The sequence below is a fragment of the Vidua macroura genome, chromosome 12 (assembly GCF_024509145.1).
Source record: "Vidua macroura isolate BioBank_ID:100142 chromosome 12, ASM2450914v1, whole genome shotgun sequence".
In the NCBI taxonomy this organism is placed as follows: Eukaryota; Metazoa; Chordata; class Aves; order Passeriformes; family Viduidae; genus Vidua; species Vidua macroura.
The window spans coordinates 1,203,036-1,226,528 of NC_071582.1; the positions used below are offsets into that span (position 1 = coordinate 1,203,036).

The 23,493-nt window shown below is 43.1% G+C and overlaps 1 protein-coding gene across 6 annotated transcripts in view; it reads left to right on the forward strand.

Annotated features, from left to right (window-relative positions):
* Positions 1-115: 115 nt before the first annotated feature.
* Positions 116-23,493, forward strand: part of TMEM266 (transmembrane protein 266) — an 84,919-nt gene continuing 61,541 nt past the window's right edge. For 2 of the 6 annotated variants that reach the window (XM_053988208.1, XM_053988212.1), the window contains exon 1: positions 2,629-3,110. The gene's annotated coding sequence lies outside the window, so the exon portion shown is untranslated. Of the gene's footprint in view, positions 185-815; positions 915-2,628; positions 3,111-21,444; positions 21,508-23,493 lie in introns of those variants that run through there. The other 4 variants (XM_053988207.1, XM_053988206.1, XM_053988205.1 and 1 more) reach the window with 4 other exon arrangements.

A 23,493-nucleotide genomic window follows, 5' to 3' on the forward strand; every position in this document is an offset into this window, starting at 1 on the left:
GTAGTACTACGGCGCGCGCCGCCCGCCGCCGCCATTGGCCCGGCCGCGCCCGCGTGACGCGCGGCGGACGCGCGCGCGCGCCCCCCCCCCGCGCTCCGCTCCGCTCCCGCGGACCGAGCCGCTCGCGCCGGCCCCCGCGTTGCCAAGGCGACCCGGCGGGAGCGGCGGGTGCGGCGGGCAGCAGGTACGTGCGGGGTGAGCCCCGGGGACGGAGGCGCGGGCGGGGGAGCCCCGATCCGCGCCGCGCCCCGGCGCGCGGGCAGCGGGTCTCGGCCGTGCGCCGAGCGGCGGGACCGGCGCCGCGCTCCCGGCGCGCGGGCAGCGGGTCCGCGCTGTGCCCCGCCGCGGCCGCGCGCGGCTCGGGGATCCCGGTTCCTCCGCCTCCCGGGGGCGCCGCGCGCCCCGCCGTCCCCGGGGTCGGGCGGGGTGGCCCCTGCGGGCTCCGCCGCGCCGCGGTGGCGGGGGCCGCGCTGGCGGGGGAGCCGCTCCGCGGCGGACAAAGTTTGGCGGCGGGCGCCGCCTCCCGCCAACTTGCCGGCGGTGGGGCCGGGGGCCTGAGGGCGCTCCGCCGCGGGCCGGCCTGCGGGGGGGTGCCCGAGCCCCCTCACGCGGGGACAGCCGAGCCGCGGCCCGGCCGGGGGCGGCGTGAGCACCGCCGCCCGTGTTGCGGGGCCGCGGCCGGAGCGGGGTTACAGCGGGGGCCGGGGGGGCTCGAGCTCGAGGGGCGCCTCACGCAGCGCGGTCCCCCGGCGGCGCGCCTCCGGACGGGCCCGGCCGCGCAACTTGATTCCGAATACCAACAGCCCCGGTAACGCCTGAGCGTGAAAGTTGCTTTTATTGTCTGTTGTGTGCAAACCCACCCAACGGCGCTGCCTCAGCAGTGTCATCACGCAGGAGTGCTCCGTATCTGTAAGGTGCTGCATTGCTTCTTGGAAACCCCCTGTCCTGAAGTAACATCGTTCCTTGCCCCAACGGGAAAAGGAATAGCGGTTTCTTTTCTAAAGCCGAAATCCATTTAGAGTGCTCTTTAATAGGGAATTTTTGGTTTGCCTTCCATAAAATGCAATAAACTTAATAGGCCTTTTTTGTTAGATTTGTAGAGGTGAAATCTAAATTGTGGGAATTGATGAGCTGTAACGGGACAATATGTTATAGTAACTTTTCTTAAAAATAGTAGTACACGAACATTCATGGATTCAAAGCTTGTTGCTGTACTGAAGTTAGGAAAAGATTCTGCTAAGCACGTCTCCAGAATTTCTTGTTTCTTACATGAAGGTTTAGGAGCAAAGCCATCTACAAGCTCTGTGTTAGAGCGTGCACCTGACACCAGCTGTAACAGCTGCAAAAGGTTGTATGTGTAAAAGAAGTAAAATGAGCAATGGTGTAGGGGTATTTACAGCTGTGAATGCAATCAGCAGAGAATGCTCATTTGTCTGAGTGCAGGGCACCTTTCACAGGCACACAGTCAGAAACTGCTGCTTTGCTATGTGACTCTTAGGAATCCTGCTATTTTTGCAACACTTATTACTCGAATTTGCAGGAGGAAATTTAAGGAATTTAAGGAGGGGTAAGCAACCTCTGTACTTTTAATGCGCTGTAATAACATTACTATCCAAGTGTAGATTAGATGAAACAATACTGATAATAATTTTTGATAGCTCCCGTGAAGATGAGTTCCTGCAGGACACTTGTAAAAGGGTTATTGATACCACAGTCACGTTGGGTGGGGGTTATAAATTAGACTGTACAACAGTAGCACATAGGTGCTTTGCAATGAGATACTGCAATTGTGCACCAAGTATTTTGTGTGGTAAAATGTGCGTCTTGGTGTTGTGAACAATGTCTGTCTTGTGAGGCAGAATACTCTGTGCAAAGAAGGGGAGGAATGCTTCTCATTTACAGAGGATGCAGAACGAGAAGTGTGTGCTGCTTCAAACGTGTTATGGTTCCTAAGTGCTGGGCAGAGTCCACAGTCAGTGAGGGATTGGTGTGAGTGAGGAGCCCATTCCCAAAGCAATGCCTGTGCGTACTCATCTTACCGATCCCTCTGTGTTTCTGAACAAAGTGGAGTTTTTGCAGCTCTGTCCTGATGCTACGTATTGCAAAATTGTTTAGGGCAAGACGCTGTTTTCGCCTGAAGGGTGAAAAGAGGTGGAAGTTGCACACAAATTTAGATGTGGTTATCGGGTAGTAATTATGCTAAAGACAGCAGTGGACAGCAAGGATGTGAAGCAAGAGTACACATCTGCTATTTCAGCCACAGAACTGGAGTAGTAGGTGAGATAAAGATCTGAACTCGCACTGGTTTATGAAAAGGCCAGTAAGAAAATTAAGATGTGAGCTACGTATGCTTGCAGTGTGAGTACCAGTGCAAGCCTGCTACTCAGCTGAAGTATTTTCAGATCTTGACTGACAGCATAAATGCAGAACATAACAGTGTGGCTGTCTCCCCTCTCACTGTGCCTGTTCCCAAAGGTTAGCTGGATGTAAGTGTGATTACGGTTCTGAAGGTGCCCTGTACAAGATGCTCACAGCTCATTACGCTTTGCCTCTCCTGGCCCCCAGTACTATTGTGCTGTTACACCAGCCTGGGTTCAGCGGTGACTGCCCCAAACGTGGCCACCTGGCAGCTTGCTGTTTGTCTCTGATGGTCTCTCCACTGCGGAGTCTGACGCTGCAGTGATATTGCATCACAGGTTACTTCTAGCACGGCGGGACAGAACTAGCAAAATCTCCAGCACGGTGAAACGCGTGGTTTCCGTGTTACCCCACGATCCAAATTGGGAGGAGGAACTGCACTGTCCTGTGAGATCCTGACATGACTAAAATCTACCTGCATCGTCAGTATTCATTTAAATTAGTTGCATTACCTGGCAATAGCACAAGAATTAATTGAATTGTGTTGCGCGGGACAAAACAGCATCTTTTATCAGAGCAGCAAACGGGGTGTTAGTTCAGTTACAGTGGCGCTCAGCTAAACTGCTTCCTGGACAGTGGGGTTAACTCACAGAAAAACTACTTCATCCCTATCAACACTGCAGAACCAATATTGACATAGGAGACTGAGCTGGAGTCCTTTCTGCCGCGTGTGTTAACATCTGAAGTGTCCAGTAAGTGCCATCTGAAGAATCTACGGTGCTGTTGGGTATATGAGGTTTGATTCCTCCTTTTCCTCTCCTCTGGTTCTAGAGTGACGCTGTGTGCTGCTGAAGGGTATTTGCCACACTCTTGTTAGGCTCAGTAATATGAGGATGAGTCTGGAATCATTGGTGCTCGGAAATGCGGAGTTCCGGATTTTTTGACTTGGAAAAAATTTCTGAACTTTTGGGAGTATTTTTGTAGCGTAGGTGGCTATGAGCGTACTTGGTGAAATGCCATTTTCAAGAGAAGAAGAGTAAATAAATTATTAAAATTATTGGCTTCTTACTGCTTTGGGGTAGAACTTTGCTGTTGTTCATTCTTTGGCTCCAGAGATTTCTGTCCAAGGTGAATTGAAACCTTTTTTCCTCCGGATTCCTAGCTGGTGTGTTGTGGGCAGCAGCAAGGTTACCTCAGTCTCTGTCATATTTCAGCCCACCCATTTGCTGGGCTTAGGATTTGGTGCGACAAGTTGATGTAGTGGGTTTAATTCTTAATTTAGTTATAAGGTCCCAGTGAAGCCTGTTGCCTCCATGTAATCCCGTTGAAATCACTGGGTCTGCATGAATAGAGTGAAGTCAGGTCTTGTAAATTCAAGTAGCAGTGGAGGTTTTCTAATGATACTTGTTAATAATGTTTATCAGCTAAGCATTATCAAATGCAACATCAGCTTATTTCTTGGTTTATTCCTCTGTCTCACTTGTATTTTATCATGTTCTAGAGTTCAGTGTTGCTTTGGTGTGTTTCAACCAAAGTTTTTTGGGGCAATTTCTGTATGTTTCCTTGCATCTGTAAAGCACCGTGTGTGCCTATAGCATTACACACAAATGAAACTACTTTTGAAAATGAATGTTCAAATCCTTTGGTTGCAGAGTTAGACCTGTAAGCCAGCAAATATCTGATTGAGGGTTGTGCAGATAGAGTTCTGTGTTACGAGCCACCCTGCTCGCTGAATGAGGCAAGGATTTGCAGGAAGAGTAGTATGTGATCTTAATAGTTGAGAGGAGGATTAATGCAAATGGAGCTAAAGTAATAGGCTGTTCTAAAAGTGGTGCTTCTGAATTTTCAAGGGCTTTACTTTCAGCCCAAATAACTTTCTTGCAAATTAGTTTCTAACATGGAACCTCTTGGTATTGGGAGGCTTAACCCCTTTTGTGTGTTTCTTTGGTTTGGGTTTTATTTTGTAAAATTACACTACATGGAGGTATAAAATTCCCTTGTTGACTTTAAAAAAATCCCTAAATGGGATTTGAGCCTTCAGTGGTGATTTCTAATTCGGGTAATTGCTTTATTTTTGTGAGGTTGTTACTGGATGAATGGGGAGAAGACCTTTGGGTTCCGTGCTTTGTGTAGTGGAACAACAGGTAAAGTCTGACCGTTTTCATCCTCCTTTCTGCTCTGTGTCCTGCCTCTGCCTTTTAGCCTCAGCAGCCTGCCAGTGCTCACAGCACACTTGCCTGTGCTCTGTCAGAGGCCCCCGGTGCCCAGCCCTTTGCACAGGGAGCTTGTGTCCATTTGGATTGGCTTTTGAGAGGCCACCGAATACTTGATTAAAAAAGCAAGCAGGCATAGGAAAACTGTTCAGTTTAACTTGAGTGGATTGCTATGAGACAAAGAGCATCTCTGCTGTTCCAGGGAACTTCAAAGGCTGCCTGCAGACGAGGCAAGTGTCAGAGCTTCTCAAAAAAGTTGGGAAAGTCTTTGTAGTGGAAAGTGTTATGTGTCTGATATTTAAGTGTGCCTACCAGGTTTTTCCACTAATAAAAAATGAAAATTCGTGTATAAAAATACCAAAATACAAGTTTTATTGAAGTTAGTGAGACCTTTACTGTTGAATTATTTTATAATTTCTCCTTCAACGCTTTTGTTCAAGTTTGTCAAATAATTTCTTACAGAAAAGCAGTCACTTGGACTACCAGTCAATGTAGCTGATGGTACAAATGTAAAGAAAGCTCTTCTTTGAGTGAACTAAAGAGCTCCTGTCTGTAATAATTAAAGTTAGCAAACATACAGGATGTAAAAATGAGGCATGTGGTGTGTCTCAGCAAGCAGTGCTTAATTTTTCTCTGTATATAATACCTGCCTGCATTTTACAACCCACATATAGTAAATAATGGCATTTTTATCTGGATTGATGAAAGTAGACAGCTTTGAAAGCAACTTTTTAACAGGAAAGGGAGATACGAATCAAAGTTCACATGTTAATTGCACAAGTGTATTAAAAAAAAAGCCAATCTGAACGATTTTTCTTTTCCTCAACACATATTTGTTGTTTTTCTTGTGTTACCAGCTGCCACATTCTTTTTTTTTTTTTCTGTTCACTCTTAAGAAGAAGGACTTTTGGAGCAGGGGCAGTAGTGTAATTAAATAGATATGTTCAACTTGGAAAGGTGTTATTTTTAGAACTAGCTTTAAAGGGCAGGTACTCCTTGGAGACATTATAATATGGCCAGATTGTCTCCTCCAACTAAAGAGCCGTACAGAACATGGGCAGCATCGAGGTTTACTTAAAAGTTTTTGACACGTGTTATCTCTGGGCAAAAAAAAAAAAAAAACAAAAAAAAAAAAACCAAAAAACCTGAGAGGAGGCTGCAGAGTGGGCACAACTTCTGAGCCTCTGGGCTCTTGGTGTTTCATTGAAGAGCGCGGGTTCCAGAGGCTGCCCCGTGGAGGGAAGTCCTGGTTGCCTTCCTTTGCCAGGGCTGTGCTGGTTCCTGGCTGCTCTCAGCAATGCACCACTGCTGGCTGGAGCCCGGAGGAGCGCCCTCGCAGCCAGGGTCGTGTTGGAGACAGCAGCTGTTCTGAGCTGCCCCGATCAATTGCTGATCCTCTGAATTTACATCCTACACGGAGCAGGGAAGTTGGTTCGTGCTCCTGGTAGGAGAGGGTGTGTACATGAATTAATGGGCACATCAATGGGCACGCTGCAGAGATATTTTTCTCCCTACTCTGCTCTTTTTTTTGTGGTTCACATTTGCTCACTTTTCCGCCTCTGAGCAAAGGGGAGCACATGGCAGTGTGCTGTCCATCTGGTTGCCACTTACTGTGACATCATTATGCGGGCAAATTTGGCCCCACCTTGAATTTCTTAGGTAGGAAAAACTGTTCCTAGAATGACAGCTGAAGTGTTTATACTGAGCTGTAAATGTGAATTAAGCGCAGAATGAACATAAAGGACTTTCTGAGTATTTTCAATCTTCTACATTAAAAAAAAACCCAACTTGTGCTATGCTAGTATTTAAAGCAAATAAGGCTGGGATTCTCATTGTGAACAGTAGACTCTTCAAGTACGGATAAAAGACAAGACCTGTCCCAGAGGATTTGCAGTCTGAATGCATTTTAATGAGAATATAGTGAATGGTGATAGGTGCTTAGGAACCCCTTAGTTATAGAGATAATACTGTATGTATGTCACAAAACTTCCACTGACGTTTTTGCATCCTAGCACAAGCTTGTCACATAGTCTCTTGAAATGCATAGCAGATGTTAATTCAGGTCTGTGCATTTTGGGTATACCCAGGTATTTCCTGTTCACCTGCATATCAAGGATCAGTACTGGCAAAGAGAAGTCTTACTGTCTTTGGCACCATGAGCACGTGTACATTTTTGTTACCACATTTCACATTGCAAACATTGAAATAGTAATGACCTAGCTTTCCTCTAGTTACCTAAAGGAGTACCACTGAAAAAAAAAAAACAATTAGGTGATGTTTATGCTGTAATAATCTGATACCTTATTTGCAGACAAGAGTATTTGCTAAAGTAGTTTTTAAATTCAGTTTATTTTATAGTTAGGAGTGTTAAATTTTGTACATTTTCTGTTGTGTAAGTCAAGAGCTTGTTTTTCATATAGCCACATGGAAAACATATATATTTTTAAATTGGAACAGGTGACTACAAGTAGAAGATAAGTCAGAAGAAAGTAATTTATCTGAAACAATCTTCCTTGCTGTTTAGATTAGGGATCCTCACTTTTGATTGCTATGTGTATATTTATTATATAGTACTGCTGCAGTGATTCTAGTGTGATATGAAATTGCTTGTGGACTGCAAAGAAGAGTTTTGTCTTTTTTGGAGGAGAGTGGCTGGACTTTGTTCACTGAAGTTTTCATTTTGTTTTGAACAGAAGTGCAGTTAAGTTTTTAAATATTGTAAGTATTGAGATTTTTTTGCCTTTTTTCCTGCAAGAGCATATTTAAAGGACTTCAGATAGCTTTCTGAAAAACTTTTGTTCTGTACTGCAACATGCAACGGGAAAAGTTCATTTTAAGTTTCAAAAAAAATCTCAAGTTCGAGATTTACTCCAAAGGAACTGTTTTTGAGCAGATATTCTCTGCATTAGTATGTCTTTCAAGTATTTTAAAATGGGAATTCAACCCTCAGTACACAGCAGTGAAACTGGGCTGACAGTGGGAATTTTGAGTAGATTTGGGGAGGAGGAAACACTTCATAGCTCCTGTTAGAGTGTGGTGAGAGCTGTGGCCTGTCTGTTGGTGACCCACCTGTTGCAGCAGCACAGGGGGCAGCCGGCTCTGCTGCTGGCACTGGGTGCCAGGCTCTGCTAAATCCCTGCTGAGCTGCACTTTGCACTGCTTTGGTGAATGACTTGTGCTCTGTGGAATTTTTTTCCGGTTCAAAAGAAGAAGAAAAAAAGGAGGGGTAGCGCAGAAAAATTCAAAGCTTTTCTTTTAGCCCCAGTTCTTTAGCTCAGAATATTGGAGAGTTCTTCCTGAGTAGTAGTTGAGGCTTTTAAATGCATGCTGTCATATGACTTGTATTGAAGTTTTCTGAAATATATTATACTTCAGATTTTGTTGTGGGATAAATCTGTGATGAATCTATATGTGACGTGCTGAGTGAGATTCGTGGACATCTTCACCAAACTTGTCTCCCTGCTGTTGTTTTTTAATGTGAAAATGAGAAGTAATTCCTTTGGTAGGTTGCTTTTCATGAGATAGAAGTAACTGGTAAGGGAATTTCTCTCTGGTTTTAGAAGTCAGAATAGTCACCATAGTGACTCCTGAGACTGACATTTGAAAAAGATTATATTTAGTTAAAGATTCTAAAGGGTTTTAGTTTAATGATACTGGCCATCTTCCTGCATCTATTATTCTGCTGTAGAAAAAGAAGTAACTGTTGTGCAGGTAAAAAGCCATGGTTTTAGCTAAAGAAGAGACTGTAACAGTTGTCTTGAAGTGCTGCTTTTAGTCTGGTACCCAGGCTTCATATCCTGCCAGAAGGCAGGAGTTTTGATGTGTAAATGAAGGTATTCTTTGAAATGCTGGGAAGACCTGGAGTGCCAGGCAAAAGATTTCCTCAAGAGCCCAAGGAACAGGAGCTCAGGGACTGTTACAACCCTTTGAATCTCGAGCTGTGGACTGTCCACTTGTAAGGGTGATGTTTGGTTTATTTTTTAATTACATTCTCTTTTGGTTAAAAATACTCATCAGCAGCTCCCTTGTGCTTTTCTGAAATTTGGGAGCGATGGAAAGACACTTGGTGTGTTTTCCATTAGCAGTTGGATATATTAACCAATCTGACTGCAACACTTCATTCTGAAGCGTAGATCAGCTTGTTGCCTTTGAAGAACTTCTTTCGGTATAAGACTGAATATACTGTATATACTTTCAGTATAAGGGACTCCTTTCAGTCCCTTCCCTTTTTCGGGGGGAAGGGCCTGCAGTCCAAGTAGCTGGTAGCCTGCCAAGGCCCAAATCTGAAAGCACTGGGTGCAGTGAGCTAGGAAGCAAAGACTAATGGTTATTTGTTTGAAGCATTTGCAAATTCGACCAGGTCTCTGAGTGTCCGGGCGACTGGCAGCAGCTGGGATCTGACTGATGTTTGCTGGGCTAAATGAAGTAAGTGTATCTCTAGTGAGAAAGGTTCCACAGTCTCCTCTAAGAACACTGTTAGCTGTTAGCTTTCACGGGCTGCCTTGATGGAGGGATTCCATGGACTGAGTGAACATGTAAAGTCAGCCAGCTTTCTTCTGCTTCATACCTCCAGATAAGAATTAATGTACATGGGACAAATTGACTGGGAAATACAGGTTTGCACAGTGCATTTTGTCAAGAGAGGGAGGACTTTATACCCTAGTGCCCGTGTATTTCACAAGCTTTAAAAATCACTTTTAAACATACTCGCTTTTTGTTGGTGGCTGTGTGGGGCAGGAGCTTTCTCTCCTGATAATGTCTAATGAAGTTAAATACTTATCTTGTTTCTAATGTAAGGCAATGCTAAGTGTTCTTTCCTAGAATGAAGGTAGAAAAAAAGGAAGGCCAGTGTTCAAAATATGCAGTTATAAAATGGAGGGTTCGATATTGCAAGAAAAACTGATAGCAGTGGTACTTTCCTTCCCTAGATGGACATCTGATCTTGGGGCTTTTACTGCTTGTGTTTAAATGGTTTAGCGAAGCACTTCAGTCTGAAAAAGGCTGTTTTTCTCTTAGTTTCACTGAGTGTATAAAGCATACTGCATGAACAACACTTGGCAGACAAGAAGCAAAACATATCTGAAACCTTTAATTACATATTGTAGGCAGCACTGTCTAGGTCAGAAGACACCATATTATCAAATAACATATTACAGGTATTCAGAACTTGCACAGTAGCTTGATTATTCAGTGAATAATTGGTCTTTGTTAAGCAGATAATGGTACTGTTTGCATTCAGAGCCTAGGTTTGAAGTGTATGATATAGAATATTTGTATTTTAAATCATTTGTTATCCAGCTGATGTAAGAACTAAATAGAACAGAGTTCAGTAAAAGCTTCTAGGATGGTAGACTGCCTTTTCTGCTGTGCATGTCTCACTGACTGTATCATACCTGCAGTTCTGAAGGTATTGAAGAGATTTTTTTTGTTTATTGAATTTAATTTTGTATGGGTGTTTGCAGCAATGCTTGAGACTATATAGACTGTTTAAACATGGACCGTATTAAAAACCAAACCAAACAGAAAACACCCTGAAGGAAAAACAGTTTGGAAGCTTTCTGACCTGCTGGTGGGCTGAAAGGGAAGAAAATGTATAATGAAGGAGAGCAAGAGTATGGTTAAGACAGGCAAATAGGATTTATGAGAGAAATGCCATGTCTTTCTGTGTCACACACTACACCGTATTTTGCTTATCTAAAGGAGAGAAAGTATTTCTACTGTATGAATATTTACTTAGGCTTTTTAATCCTTAAAGATCCCAAGGTGGAATATGAAATTATTGACTGCAGTGTCAATAGCTGGTAATTTTTATGAGTATCTCAAAATATGAGCTCAAGTAAGTTTGCAGATTCCTTGGGCACTCATTTATGTAAGCTTATGCTTGGAGGTGACTGTCAGCTTGGTAGAATCCCCAGTGCTACAGTACTCTGTTTTGTACAGGCTGGGGAGCAGGTGATGATGAACAGACCTTTGGCATCTGGGTTTTGTCTTGCTTTCTTTTTCCCAAGACAGAGTTTAAAAGGAAACGGTAAGGTGACAAAATTATTGCCTTAAAGGATAACAAAAGTGATCAAACCGAGTCAAAGTAATGGTTTTTTTGTATCCAGTGCAGCAGCATAGTCACCTAATCAAAACACATATTCTCTATCTGTGACTGTTTAGCCTGCAGAAGATCAGCCTGCTTTGCAGTAAAGAAGTTGTATTTTCCATGTGAGCTGAATACCCATTTGAGCTGTGATCAGCACTCTGCCTTCCCTAAGGAGATGGCAGTGATTGTAGCATTTATCATACATAAAGGAATCTGTCTTGCTCTATATATCTGCCAAAAGACATGTGAAAAATAGAGACCAAGGCAGCAGTGTCCATGATCTCAGTAACCCCTCCGACAACAAGACTGATGGTGAGCTAAGGAAATCACTTCTCCCCGCCTCACCTGAGCCCCATACTTAGCCACAGCAATAGTTTTGAGTTGGGCAGATTTAGAAGCCTGTCTGTATAGGAAACTGTTAGCAGAATATTGGCTAAAAGGTTTGTGTAGTGCATGAAGCTGTTGACCTATGCTGCAGAGACCTCATGAACCTCCAGGTGAAAACAAATTCTTGTTCACACCAGAAATTGAGTACCTGGATAGAGTGCTCTGGCTTACATTAAAAATGGTTACTTGAAAATTCAGTGACACAGTGGGCAAGAGTTGGACTTTTGGTGTTCAAGGAAAAATTATAGTGCATACAGTTGTTTTACTAAAAGCAAGGAGTTTGTCTGGGTTATTTAGGATTGAAAAAATCACAGAATGTAATGCATGTTCTGCTATCATCAAACAGCCCTGTGACTGAAGCAGAGACATAAAACCAAGGGCAGAAGTTCCATTCAGGGAAAGAAAGGTAGAGCAGAGTTAAGTTGCAGAGCACTTTTTTCGTGGAAAAGCACTGAATATTAGAATTTTGCTTTAGTCCTCGGCTCTATAACATGCTAGCAAAAATGATGGATCGGTGATTCTTCTGACTTGGCAAGATTAGGGCTGCTCTCAGGAAAATGCAGCAAAAGAGCCTCAGAGGCTGCTCTGGGTATGCTCACGGATTTGTGTGCCTTTGCAAGGAAAGGAGAGACAAAGGACTTGCAAGCCAAGATCAAAATAATAAACGGTGTATAAAAGGTGCCGTACATGACCTGTTTTTCAGTTTCTCTGCTGAGGGCAATGAAGCTGCATGGTATGTAATTTCTAACGATTTTCCTTGTATCAAGCTAAACATTCCATTCATTTTTCCCTCTAAGGTCTGAAGTATAAGCATTCTTGTGATTCAAGCAAGGTCAGGTCTGTATGTAGCAGCAGCAGCTACTGGACCTACATGGACGGAGCTGCTTCCCTTCTTGCCTGTCACCGTGTGTGGTGTCAGAGGTGTTCGAGTTGCTAATGGCTAATTTAAAACCCACATGAAAGGATGGGTGATAACATTTGTATGTCCCTAGCTAGAGTTTGTGTATCCCCTGTGCAAGGAGTATGGCAGAGTTTTCAGGCTTAGATTTTTGTCAGTTTTGATCGTTTGTGTTTGTTTTGGTGGGTGGATAAGTGCATGTTTAAGTTAGTTTTCATCTTTTTTCTGAGATACAGTTTTGCATTTTTATAATAATTCATAACTGAAGTGTTAGAGGAAATCATTCAGGTATGGGTTTTTAATGAAATAAGATCTAGTAACACTGTTCACTATTACAATTTATTTGCCTAGAAAATCCCACTAAGTTTTTTCCTTAAATAGGCAGGTAAGCTCTTCTTCCCTTCCCCAGTTTTCACAAATTCCAACGCTGTATCTGCTGACAAAGTGAGTAGGTGGGATTAGGAAAAGCATTTCAGCCAGGTGGACTTCTTGTCATTATCTGTAATGTGTATATGCACATGTGAATCCTGTAATTTTTCTGCCTTCTGGGCTCTCATTAAGTTCGTCCTGGTGCACAGCTTCAAGTTTGATTTGTACTTTCCACCAGTTTGTCTCTGGGATAGCCTCTCATCTCATTGATTTGCTGTGATATTTTTATGCTAACTGTAGGAAAAGGAGATGTTTAAGGGGAAATATTTAAAGATTTTCAAATGTGCTTTTCATCTTCTGGACACAAACTGGTGCAACAAAGGGGAGAAAAGTCAGCATAAGGTGACCAGCCATCTCTGTAAGATGTCAGTGGAGCAGAGTTTGAGAACATCTGGACTGTGAAATGCACCTCTTGAACTTTCATTGATTGGTTCCTTGGGCTGCCAGCCAGGAAGTGTATTTTTAGATACTTGCAGCAAATTTTATTGCATGTGAGCGAATGCCAGATCCATAGTTCATCAGCTGCTGTTTTTCAGTAAGTAGGGAAAATGGATTTGGGTTTAAGTTAAATAGTTAATTTTATGCTGCATTGCAGAGTGCCGTTTGTACAGCTGTACCTGAGTTAGCTTTAAACTGGGCAGTGGCAACTAGTCCCAAAGCCCAGCACAAACTGTGGTAATCCTGAGTGCTAATCCAGAGAGGAAAACTATTGGCCTGGACACAGTAATGCAATCTTTTCTTTCACTTAGCCATGGCCGCTGAAAGCAGAGATGGAAAAATGTGTCTCATTTTTATGGCTCACCATATATTTCTTTCCAGAACAAAGGCATATTAATTTAATGGAAAATGAATGGGTTGACTCCTTATATGAGTGAAATGTGATGCATGCTACAGTTACATAGCACACTGGAGTACAGCTATTCCTTGGGATTTTGAAACGAGGCACATTCTTGGTAAAAGCAGGAGAAAATAGTTCTGCCCTCCAGCTGTGTGCTCTGCCTGCAGCAGTGGGCAGGGTGGTGGTGAAGTGTTTGTAAAGTATGGGGATGCCTGAACTGATCTAATCTCAGTGGTTGCCTTGGTCCCATCACATTCCTAGAGGATTCTGCTCTTGGTTGAGGGTGAACTGTGGTTTGGCCTGCCTGTGTTTTTGCCTTTTGGATGCTGCCTGATGCTACTTCTGCTTGGCATTATTCTCTGAAGCTCATCGCACATCCTTTGAACAGCTCTCTGCTTTGTGCTCAGTAGAAGAGCGTTTCCAATATTACTGGCTCTTGAAATCACTTGTTAATGGAATATCTTGTCAAAACCTTGTTCATCTTCCATTCAAGACAGAAATTTTCCTATCCTGAAGCATTCCCTGTTTCTCATGCTGTCTGTCCTGCAGTTTCTCCTGGAAGGTCCTCTATTCAGCATCAGTGTGGTAGGTCCATTAACCCAACCTCTGTTGATAAGGTAGATAATCTACGCTTGTTCAAAACGGAGTGATCTTATTACTGCAAACAGTGCCTCAAATTAGATTAAGTGCTTTGGAACAGGGGTTAATATCACTTGAAAAACCACCTTCTAAATCACCTAATGTGTATCTAGGTAGCATGTGAATAATTAAAGTATGGGCTTTCTTGTGTTCATTTCTGTGTTTCGTTTCTGTTCATTTAAAAATCATAAGATTCTGCTTGTCCTTTTGGTGTCATTCCCATCTTGGGCTGCAGTGGAGTTTGCAGTGGATTTTGTCAGCTCTCACTGAGAGCAGATGCCTCAGACCAGCTGAAAGCTTTCTACCCTCCACTTTTCAAGTGTTGTGAGCTCTACAGTTCATAACCTGTCAATTGTCAACATTGCATTTCAAAATGTTGAGAGTGAGAAGAATTATTCTAGTGCTTGTGTTTACAGTGACAAGTGCAGTAAATCTCTCACCTGATGCCAATACCATCCTAATACCTCACGGATATTCTTGGTTTATTGGAAAATTTGTATTGATTTGGATTTTGATGTTTCTGATTCAAATAAGATTTCCAAACCAATTCATTTTATTTTTGGAATATTTTCATATGTATCAAAAAAAACCTCAACAACCTACACTTACAATACTTGAGGCTTTTCTTTCTATTGGAAAGTGGCAGGATTTTTATCTACAGGATGCTAGATCAAAGGTCAGAAACTTGAATACTAATCCAGATTTTAGCATGTTTCCTATGTGGTCTTGGGCTTTATGTTTAGTTAGGAAGTATGTTTTCAGTAGCTTATTTAAATTCTATGGAAGGTGCTGGGGAGTCTTCAGCTGAGTTTGATAGATTGTTTAGCAGATATCGTTTGGGTTGGAGAGGTTAGTGCAATGGTGATACACAAAATATTTCTGAAAATGTTCAGAACAGTTTTGCCAGCTCTTCGTGGTCTTAATCCAGAAAGCTAATACAGATGTAGCATCTTTGCTCTCATCTGTCTGTTTTTAACATGTTTTTATGAGTTTCCTATATCCTAAAAATGTTTAATGAATATACTGGTAAAGTAGTTTGTTTGGGTTTTTTTTATATTTTTAATAAAGATGAATTGATAAATCTTAACAAAAGTCTGTGTTTGCAGCAGTAACAGACACGGTTCTGTTACAAGCAGGTGACTGGTACTTGTTACAGGTTGAAGAGCAAAACTGTGTTTTATTTATATCTTGACATTTGTTTACTGTTCTGGGGCTTGCATTGCAGTATGGATCTGTTGCATAACCTTTGCTTGAAAAGCATCCTTTTATCTGCTCAGTGTATTAGACAGAACCTCCTTATTGGATGTGGGTCATGGGACTTGAAGTACTAAATAAGACACAGCTGAAATAGAGCTGAGGAGGGTGGCAGGGTGACTGCTGCCCTGGGTCACAGTGGCCAAAGCTTTTCTGCCTGTGTGGTGCCACTGAATACTGAAGGATGGAGGACAAAGTTTTTTTTTTTGTGGGGCAGTGTGGTTGGGGTCTCCTGTTTTCTTTATGATTTTCTGTTTTGAAGAAAATAGTTACTAAACAAAGCTTTTTAAAACATGTGTTTTATATATTCCCTGTGCCGAGCTCTAGGGTAGCAGTTTGTTGCATAAGCTTCCATTGTACATTTCTCCAGCAGATACTGTCATGTGTGGTAGAAGTGTTCACAGAAAATTATTGTATCTCCTTTAATAGATATTTGTTATACTTATTTAATACACTGGCAAAAGTCACTGAGGTCTGATTTGAAGTTAGTGCCAGGCATTTTACATGAGAGTAACTTTTCTCCATCTAACTGCAAGTGATCTACTATGGCTCTATATTGAAAGAGAAGCCTAGGAATTAACATGCATGACTTTTAACTGAAAATACATGAGGGGTTTGTATATGCTATTTATTTCTTCTCATTTTGCTATGATTTGATAAGTACTGGGTAGAACAGTTACTCCAAAGTTTACTTGTGGAATTGCCAGAGAAGCTGAGTGCAGGTCCCTCTCTGAACTTGTCCCCAGTCCCTGCCCTGAACTTTCTGGCTGTGTTGTCAGTGACAGCAGGAGCTTGCTGGGACAGAACAGAACCTCTGGGATTCTTGGGGATACTTCAAGAAGACCAGCTCCCAGGCAGGGATCCATTTGCTGCTAGGTTCATCAGTTTGCTTTCCCTTATCATTGTGTCTTATCACTGTTCCTTTAAATTTATTATCAAATCGTTTCTAAGGCAGGAAAGTTCTCTTTTTTTGTTTGTTTGGTTGTTTGGGTTTGTTTGTTTTTTTTTTTTTTTCCCTCTCTTCATTCTTTTCCTCCTACATAAAGGAAAAACGGGTCCAGGAAGCCATGGTCTAGTCTTATGAAGGCACCTGATGTGGCATTCAGGCACCAAAGTCCAAACAGCTGAAACATTGTCAGAGCATTAACACTTCTGTTTGAACCATGGTGCATGTTTTATCTGCCTTTAAGATATTACTATTCCTACTGCTCTGTGCCTCTCGCTTGCTTGTGTTCTTCTGGGGCTGTAGTTTTAGCACGTGTCAGTTTTATATCTGGATCCCAGAGTACCATCCTCATTGTTTCACAGCATGGATTTCTCAGTATGTTAGCAGTAGCACCAAATTAGTGTGCCACAGGAAAGCTGGTTCTAGGCTCACAGTTTTGAATCACAATAAGATTAATTTCCTAGTGAAGAGTGAACTTTGTGAGCCTTTAGCAACTGAGAAGTTGATTTTAAGTTTATCTTGATGCTGATGCTATCAGTGGAAGAGCACAAGCTGACAGTTCTCCCCTCTAAATCAAAGGGAGTGCATGGGTGGGTGTTCCTGCATCTTCTTTGACATTTATTCAGTAGCTTGTGATACTCTGCATTTCCTCATGTGACAAGAATATCAGTCTTCTCTGTTCTTGCAGAGTTTAAAAGAGATGAGGGCTGGGCAAGGATGGTGATGTTAGGTATTCTTGAGAGGGGAAAAAGATAAATTGGACATTTTTACTTTCCATGTATGGTTTATTTTACTGCCAGTAGCTGACTGCATTTTAATATGTATTTATATGAATAAGTAAATCACTTCATTCTGAAGGAATTGTGCATGCCTGTGCAGATCAAATGCTTTTTAACATTTTCAGGAAGTACTTCTCTTGCATACTTCACTGATCCTTTTTGTATTCCATACAAAATAACTAAGGAATCAATTACTTCTAGTAAAAAAGAGCTTTTGCTTCCTATCCCTTTTCCAGGTCCAGTGTGAAGAACTGTTGCCTTATCTGTTCAGTTTGCAGTGGTCAGACTAGACATACTCCAAACACGTGCTGGCCGTGTGTGTGTCCCCTGCGATGTCTTCAGAGCTGGGTGAGAGCTGAGGAGGAAGGCACCCTGCTGAAGGGGGGAATCCCTGGCCGTGTGTGTGTCCCCTGTGATGTGTCCAGAGCTGGGTGAGAGCTGAGGAGGAAGGCACACTGCTGAAGGGGGGAATCCCTGGCCGTGTGTGTGTCCTGTGATGTGTCCAGAGCTGGGTGAGAGCTGAGGAGGAAGGCACCCTGCTGAAGGGGGGAATCCCTGGCCGTGTGTGTGTCCCCTGTGATGTGTTCAGAGCTGGGTGAGAGCTGAGGAGGAAGGCACCCTGCTGAAGGGGGGAATCCCTGGCCGTGTGTGTGTCCCCTGTGATGTGTCCAGAGCTGGGTGAGAGCTGAGGAGGAAGGCACCCTGCTGAAGGGGGGAATCCCTGGCCGTGTGTGTGTCCTGTGATGTGTCCAGAGCTGGGTGAGAGCTGAGGAGGAAGGCACCCTGCTGAAGGGGGGAATCCCTGGCTCTGTGTGTGTCCTGTGATGTGTCCAGAGCTGGGTGAGAGCTGAGGAGGAAGGCACCCTGCTGAAGGGGGGAATCCCTGGCTCTGTGTGTCCCCTGTGATGTGTTCAGAGCTGGGTGAGAGCTGAGGGGGAAGGCACACTGCTGAAGGGGGGAATCTGCCCCAGCTGCCAGGCCTGCACTGGCAGGCTGTGGCTCCAAGTGCTTCACAGGACTGCCTGGGCTGGGCTGCTTTACTCACAGCTTGGACCCAGTCTCTCACCGTCAGTACTTTGTGGCAGAAACCTGGCCTGTAATTTGCAGTAAGTGCATTCCATCACCTGCTGAGGGAACCAGGGTGACCTGGTTAAATGCACCAGACATACATTAAATAATGGCTGTCACTACTCTGCATGCTGTAATAAGGTAGTTTTAAATCTTGCCTTTTAGGCTCCCGGTGATCAGGAAAGATTCTGCCAGCCAAAAGCAGTTCAGGTGTTGTGTCTCCATACCTCTGTGAGGTAACTTGCCTCTGAAGTACAAGGCAGATGTGAATTCAAGAGTTTAGCGTGTTTTTGCAGAGTGGAGTTCATCCTATTTACATCACCAGGATTAAACGCTGCATCTATTCGTAAATTTGCATTCAAAACTGCTGGACTGTTTGTTTCCAAAAGCTGAATTACAAAGCATAACACTGTCCAAAAGAAGAGCAAGAAATTTCACATCAATGGGCTAATTGTTATATACTTGCTTTTAAGATACACAGTAAAGCCATAAATTCATATAAATTTATTGCATTTTGTCTGGAAGATTGCCCATAATGCTCTCCAGGAATGACAAAACAGATATTTCTCACAAGTATATTTGTGATTTAGTTGGTTCTTAGAATGAAATCTTTGGTTCCAGATGCTTGTTTTGATTTGTCTAGTAACTGGATTTAGTACCAGTCTAGTTAGGTTTCTTTTGATTCTGTACTGCTGATTATGTGAAAAACAGAATTGGTCTGAAGAACTTACTTCTCACTCTCCTTCCTAGCTAGAAACATAATATTTATGGGCCTCACAGAATCGTAATTGGCAAGATGCATTGAAATCCTCAGCTTCAAGAGATGCCAACAATTTCTTAGGAGATTTTCTCTGTACTTTCTCCCATTCTCATTGTAGTGTTTTGAATCTTTTGTATTTTCATTGACATTAAGTTCTCTAGAGAACTAGAGGATACTTCTAAAATTTCTAAGGCCCTTTAATTCCAAAATCCATTAGGCCCAGAATCTGAAGAAAATTAAAATTGATAGTTTGAGGAAGAGTCTTAAGGTTGAAGGCTAATGGCTGAAAGACAATCTCAGAGTTACATTAATCTAAGATTATGATCAGAAACTCAAGCAGGAGTTAAGCTCCAAGTAAGATGGGCAGCACATGTGGTGGATGAACATTGAAATGCGGTGAGTTTTGCCTGTTTTTCTGACAGGTAGTGACAGACACTGGTACTTTCACGTGACTAAGACAGATTGCCAGTGTCACCCCCCTGAACTGACCCATGCCTCGTACTCAGGGTGTCTCAAGGATTTGTGTTATTCTGCTGCTGTTGTTAAAAGCCTGAGTGAATTTCCAGCTCTGTCCGAATAAAATTTGCTTTTGGATTCAAATAGACTTCTGTTCTTAGCTCAAAAGCCATTAATAGGCTGCAAAAATTAGGTTCATGTGTGGTAAACTCAAATCTAGTCAGAGATGACCTGCCAGGTATCTAAATAGATCTAAAAACATTACTTCTGGCATGTTCAAAAAGGTACATATTTTTTTACACTATTCCAAAGAGCATCTGGACTGATCTTTCTTGGCTTGAAAACAAAAAGATGTGGCTGCAGGTTTCTGGTTTGGCTTTTCACTGCACTTCAAGGGAGTGGGAAAAAGAGGACTAAAAACAACATCCAGGAGTTGACTCTTGACAGACGAAAGCAAACCAAACTTTGAAACTAAATTGGTACTTAATTTGCTGCCAGTAGTAATAATTTGGTTTAATACAACTTGACTAGGTCAGTGGAATTCCCAAACGTTTAAAGTCAGAAATGCAGTTGTTTTTAGCCAAGGAAATATAACCCCAACTTTGTGTTTCAAAGGGGGGGGGGGTGTATATGTGCTTGTTTGTTTGAGAGGGTTGGTTTGTTTGTTTATTTGTTTGTCTTGAGAAACAGAATTTGTGACACAAAAAATCATGGTTTGTGGGGGGAGTGCCCGTGTTATGAAATTTGTCCAAACAATCATCTGACTATATGCTGGCTGAGTCCAGTTAGTTTCCTAGACCAGAAAAAGTCAGATGTTTTCAGTCCAGTGGAGCTGTTGATGCCAGGCTCCTTCCTATCTGCGTGTGCAGTGGCACATTTCAAATGCAAACTAATCCTGAGCTTCCACGAGTGAGCCCAGGAGCAGCAGCAGCAGGGTCGTGCCAGAGCCATGTACCCGAGCCCGCAGTGCCTCTTCCATCGCTGTGCTGTGCTGTGCTGTGCTGTGCTGTGCTGTGCTGTAAGGGGGAGTCCTCTGCCTGGGAACCCTGTGTGACTCGGGTGCTGCTCTGTGTGTGCAGCTTTGTCCTCACGTTCCAGCCGAGGTCCCCCAGCTGCAGCTGCAGCTGTGAGCAGAGCAGGGGATGCTCAGGTGTGCAGGGACGTGCTGTGAGCCCCGTGCCCAGTCCTGCTGGGGAACAGCCTGCTTAGGGCTCTCCTTTCTGAGGAGGCCCAAACTGGGAGGATCAGACAAATCTGTAAAAGGACCTTTTAGCTGTGTGGTTGTTTTGTTTGGTTTGTTCTCTGGACTCAAGAACCCTGTGGTGTGGGGATTTTTTCTACCACATGCAGGAACTATAGATAACTGTGGGGATCACCAGTTTATTACAGCTAAATACAAGCGGTTTGTAAAATGGAAAGGGAAATGGCATGCTTGGAATTACTCCAGAGAAAGACATCAAATGAATAATATGGCTGAATGAATGCCTTTTGTTTATTGAGGAGCTAAGAGCAAACTTGCTATTCGCATAGCCTTTGTGGATGGACGGATTTTGCACATCTTTGAGATCCATATTGCTCTCAGTATTTGCCATAGTATTAAACTTCTCAAGCAGAAGGTCCTCAGTGCAGAGAATACCTTTTCTTTGCCCCGTGGCATTTTCTGAATTAGCGACATTGTGGGTTGCTGCAGTACCTGCCAGACCTGTGCCTTTTCTGGAAAATGTTGGGAGTGTGTGAGAACCATGAATTCCAGCAGTGCCAGTATGTACCAGGTAGCATGAACTGAATGAGAGCCCAGAGGAGCTGTGGGCAGCTCTTGTATTGAAAGCCTATTGATGCTGGAGCAGTTGCAGGTCACAGAACCTGTCTGGAGACCTGCTACACAACCCCTGCCCTCCTCCCCAGCTCCCATGTGAAGAGAGAGCACAAGGAAGAAGCATGAGTGGAGTCTTTTTATAACCTTCCCAAGCAGAGCAGCTCCTCCTGTTTCTTTTGGTCTGGAAGTGCCACGTGCTGCACACCTGCAAGCTCCTTGGAAGAGGGTAGGCTTGACTGGGCTCTCCTTAGAGTCTGTTTTGGATTAATCCTCCTCTAAAGGCTTGGTTCCAGCTACTGTTACTTGTTTTGTACTCCAGATTTGCAGTACTGGAATGTTCAGGATTCAAGGAATGATCATGTTGCATTTGTGAAGAGGTTGTTCTAACTGTGCACAAGATAATTTTTCTCTCTTTTGGCTCATCTAGACTTCTCTCTAGAAAGTGAGAGTCTACTTAGGAATAATGAGGGTCTTTAGTTACAGGATTACATGCTGGTTTTTTTTTTTCCTTGAACAGTGTTCTGCTTAATTTCGCATACAGGATGCTTCCACAAGGGGACAGAATTATGACTGCATGAGTAAGTGCAAATCTGCTATTTCCTAATTTGTGAATGCCTGACTTTTTCCCTTCCTATCCCCACCCCCAATCTAAATACCTTTCCTGCAATGGAGGAGTTTTTCCTTTTTTTTTAATGTGGTGTATTTAAAAACTTTGCTGTTAATCCCTCAATGAAAAAGATGCGAAATTCAAATGTCTCTTCTTCCTTGAAATAAAAAATTCCTTCTCTTGTGCCTCTTTGCTTTTGGACACTGCTTAGGAATGTTAAAGATTAAGGAAGTTAATTTGCTTTTTGTTTTCTGTGTGGCATCTCTGCATTCATAATTTTTTGACAAATCTAATACTTCATTGAATTCTTGTCTTACATAAGGCATTATGGAAGGCCAGTTTAATCAAAATAATTTTTTTTTAGTATCATAGCCTGTGATTTTTCCTGTTGGGGGAAAAAGAAGAACCAATTTTGTTTAACCCAAAGTAAAGCAAGGAAGTGCTGGAACCACACCTGCAAATTTGTCAGTTTTTCCCCTTCAGAAGTACAAGTTGCTGGATTCCTGAAGGGAACAGTTTTGGCATATATGACCAATTAAACTTTCTAAATGCAGATGATTGGAGCTAATTAAAATTCTCAGGACGAAAACAGTTGTGATCCCAGGGGGCCTGGGAATTTCAGTTCTTGAAGAAATGCAACTTGCAGTAGTCACAGTGAGTGATCTCATCAGGTTCGTGGTGATCCTCAGGATGATATCCATGGTGCTCATCACCAAAAAATCTGGCTTGGCTAATTCACAAGAGCTCAGTGTATAAATCACTCTTGCTGTTTTGCTTTGAAAGCATCGGGGGTAATGTCTGTTTAGGTGTTTCCCCTACTCTTCTTACTCTTATTTCAGGTTGTTCCTTTTCTTCCTGTTTTTCTGACGAGCTCCTGGCATCGTTAGGGTTGCCCAGCTGGCACACGAGTAGCCATCATTTGCATTTACACTTTCAAGTGTAGAAGGCTTTCAGTGTATAGACTGAGATAGGAATGTAACTTGTTTGCACAAAAGAAGCAAAATCCTGTTTCTTGATGTAGACTAGATTCAGAGTAAAAAGCTGCAGTGTGACACAGAAGGAGAAGAACCCCCACAGCAGCCCTCCTCCTCTGCACCCTGCTCAGTCTCTTCAGTGATCTCATGCCGCGTGTTTGCGCCGGTTGGATATTGCCAGTGGCCAGGGCTCTGCACGTTATCTTTGAGTATTTCTGATCTAAAGTCTTTCTGCTCTGTGTGCTTTGTTTCTTTGGCTGTACACAGTGCCTTGCCCTGCACTCTCACTTTTGCTGGCACAGCTATTTTTGGAGCTGTACTATGACCTGTATCAGGGAAGCCATCCTGCTGTTTGTTTTTTTTTTTAATGGATGGGGTGTGGGCAGAGGAAGGAGATGGAGCTGGTGAGAACACAAAACCCCACCTTGCAGCAACAGCAGTGTCTCCTTGAGTGGAGCCTGTGGCATTTCCTTTGAATGCAAACTCTGAGCCTGTCCAACTGTCTTAAGCTGCTATTGGGGGACTTATTCCAAGAACATGTTGGAATTTGGTTTTGTAGCTACCTTGTAAGGGCACAAACTTGAATACATAAGTTAGCATCTGAATTTTGTACAGGAGCTTACAGATCCACGATTATACGCCTCAGAACATGAGCAAGTGCAGCAAACAGCTCTGAATCATGTTGACTTAACTTCAGCTCAGCTGAATAGGGTACAAGTTAGTAGGGACTTTGGTGCAAAAGGTTTAAATTAAATAATCTTCCTACTCCCCACCCCCAGTTGGGCCCACTACACTGTGACACATATTTTGTAAGACTGTGCTTAAATCAGTGCTAAAAGCCATGGTTCTCATGCACCACTGGAGTAGAGATTCTCTTTTTTTAAAGTTTGCTATTGGAGTTTTGCTTTGTTTTTTGTTTTAGCTTAGTGTATGTACACCATGCACCATGCTTTAGCATACACTTTCCAAACTCTGTTCTGTGC